This window comes from Penaeus chinensis, chromosome 13 (genome assembly GCF_019202785.1).
Source record: "Penaeus chinensis breed Huanghai No. 1 chromosome 13, ASM1920278v2, whole genome shotgun sequence".
In the NCBI taxonomy this organism is placed as follows: Eukaryota; Metazoa; Arthropoda; class Malacostraca; order Decapoda; family Penaeidae; genus Penaeus; species Penaeus chinensis.
Window position 1 is genome coordinate 10,888,982 of NC_061831.1, and position 3,284 is coordinate 10,892,265.

At 34.7% G+C, this 3,284-nt stretch overlaps 1 protein-coding gene across 1 annotated transcript in view; it reads left to right on the forward strand.

Annotated features, from left to right (window-relative positions):
- The first annotated feature begins 1,253 nt into the window (after positions 1-1,253).
- Positions 1,254-3,284, forward strand: part of LOC125031841 (oxytocin receptor-like) — a 25,807-nt gene continuing 23,776 nt past the window's right edge. Inside the window, exon 1 of the mRNA XM_047622814.1 lies at positions 1,254-1,717. The gene's annotated coding sequence lies outside the window, so the exon portion shown is untranslated. The remainder of the gene's footprint in view (positions 1,718-3,284) is intronic.

The window sequence follows — 3,284 nt, forward strand, 5'->3', positions numbered from 1 at the left end:
CAGCTTCTTGGTTAAAAAAAAGAAGAAGAAGAAAAAAAAAGCACTTTGCACGATGGATAAAAATAGCTGTTTACCTCCTAGTAAGTTTTTTTTTCCTCGTATTGTTTTTTGTTTTCTTATCAAATTTACAAGAAGGTGTGTTATTTATTTTTGTTGTTTTCCTGAAATTTCCCTTCTCTCTGGCTGTTTATTTCCTCTCGCTCCTGGCTTTGATGAATGACAAGACAAGAGGTTCTAACAAAAATAATGATGATAATAATAAAGGTAATGATAATGATAATAATTATAATAATTTTCATCATTATCATTGTTACGATTATTGTTGTCATTATTATTATTATTATCATTATTAGTACTATAACATTATTATTATAATTATTGCTATTATCATTATTAACAATTTCACTATCATTATTATCATTATCATTATTATCATCATAATTGCAATTGTCATCTTTCTCTATTTTATTATAACTATGATCATTATCATTATCATCATTATTATAATTATTATTATTATTATCATTATTATCATTACTATTATTATCATTATTATTATTATTATCATTATCATTTTTATTATTATTATTATTATTTTTTTTTTTTTATTATTATTAATATTATCAATATCAATACTAGTGTAACTATCGCTGTTATTATCAACATTATCATTATCATTATCGTTGGTACTATTAATAATACTATCATTATTTTCATTGTCATTGTTATCGTCATCATCATATCATTATTTTGCTATTAGTATCCCTATCATTATTATCATTATTACTATTACTATTATCCATATTATTCTTATTATCATTACTGTTATCCTTATTATTATTATCATTATCATTATTATCATTATTATCATCATTATTATTATTATTATTATTATCAGCATTGTTATAGCCATCACTATCATTATTATTGTTACCATTATTATTACAGTTGATGTTGATGATGATGATGATGATGATGATGATGATGATGATGATGATGATGATGATAATGTTAATGATAATGATGATAATAATAATAATAATAATGATAGTGATGAAGATAATAATAAGTATAGTTTACATACACACTTGCCTGACACGGAATATATTCAAGCGCACCTGCACATAAGAAGCCAGTTGCGCCGCACGCACCGCCGTCGGCCCGCAGCGCCAGCGCCGCCGTCGCCCTGGGTCAGGTGAGCGGTGGCACGGGGCGGCGGCGGCGAGACTCTGCCTCAGTAGTGGCCGCGAAGTGCGCGAAGCAGGAAGCGGGAGCTGCGGCCGGCAGTCTCGGCTGCTTCGGAAGAGCGGCCTCCTGCGTGCGAGCTGGCGTTGCTGAGAGCGCACTCTCTCGCGCTGCATATGTGGTCCAATTCCAAGAACACAGGAGGAAAAGAAGAGGTTTATTCTTATTCGGAGTAACAATTTTGCTAACAGTTAGAGCGAGTGAGGGAAAAATGGATAATCTTCGATTGAGATGAAGTGACACCACTGACAGTCGAATACAAACACCTGTTTCTAGTCAACATGAAACGTGCTTGAGGAAGTGGCTCTTTTCAAGTACAAATTTTATAAAACAATTTCATGCCATCGTTCACGGACTAACTTCGTGTGGCTTCGTTAACTCATACAAAGGAATATTTAAAAAAAAAAGAAAAATGATGAAATAAAGTTAAATCAAGTTAGCGCCGCCATATAGCAAAGTAAAGCATAGTTTGGTAAGTATGAAATAACGTTATCGTATCTTGGAAAGTTAGCATGCCTAAAGAAAGTATTAGTGTATGGAAAAAAAACTACAAAAAACAAAAACAAAACAAAACAAAACAAAGATAACAAAAAACGTCGAAATTATAATCATTCAAAATATCCAGTCTGTGCTCTGCGTGTAAGATTTGAATAGAGCGGGAGAAGGACCTTGCTGGCTCTGCGATGTTGACCCTCCTACACGGTGCTAATCTACTGTGAAGACAAAGGCAGTTTAAGCATTTTTCCCTCTTATCGTCGCTATTTTTTTCAGTAATTATTATAGACATCTTTCGCTTGCTCCTTCTGTTCGTCCGTCTTCCTTCTGTGTGGCCTTCCGGTGTTCTGGTCCTTGAGTCTCTCGCTCTGTAGAAATATCAGAAATGTCATGTCGCTATCATGATCACCATTGTCATCAACAGCATCATTCAGTACATGGTCACTTCCCTAACATCATTATTCGCGTCTTTTTCTAGATATCATATATATATATATATATATATATATATATATATACATATTACACACAAACACACACACACACACACACACACACACACACACACACACACACACACACACACACACACACACACACACACACCTACACACACACACACACACACAATATATATATATGTATAAATATATAAATACACACACACACACACACTTACACACACACACACACACACACACACACACACACACACACATATATATATATATATATACATATATACACACACATACATATATATATATACATATATATATATATATATATATATATATATATATATATATATATATATATATTTATATATATATACATTTCCGAGGGAACATTTTTTTTCTTGAAACTCGATCTCGAAACCGATATTAACTGATAAAAGAGGCAATTACGCCACGTGTTTCTGGGCTGCGTTCCGCTTGATTATTCCCGGAGGCAATCGAAGGAGCCGATTTATAGTTTCATTTGTAATCATTTAAAGTGCCCGACACACGGGTACTCGCTGCATACACTTCACGATATACAGCCCATTGGTGTATCTAATTTTCCCTTCCGTGGAAAGAAAAGTAAGACTTGGCGAGGTGCGAATCGGCCTTTAAACCGAGGCCATTATGATCGGGAAAGTAAAAAATGGGCTCTTGTTGTTTCGTTTATTAATACTGATAAGATGTACTGGAGGTATGTATGTATGTATGTATTTGCGTCCTGTCAGGCGGTAGGCTTAAGCCCTGCCTGCATAATCTCCGCGGGGTAAAGCATACATTAGCTTGGGGGAAGCGTATATTGTACAGAAGTTTGGTGTGTGAGAACGCATATGTATGCAAACGCTCTGCCTTAGGTTAACGATCGTTAAATGCAGACGTGTCCAACTCTACGAAAATGTGCAAATGATGAGTACTTGCTCAACTGTGAGCCATTAATCTCGGATTTCGGTGCCGGATACTAAACGGATCCAGGAAATGGTAATGGACATTTTACATTACTTGCGGGATCCGTGAAAATTCCACGAGAAAAAGAGGTCCTACTTT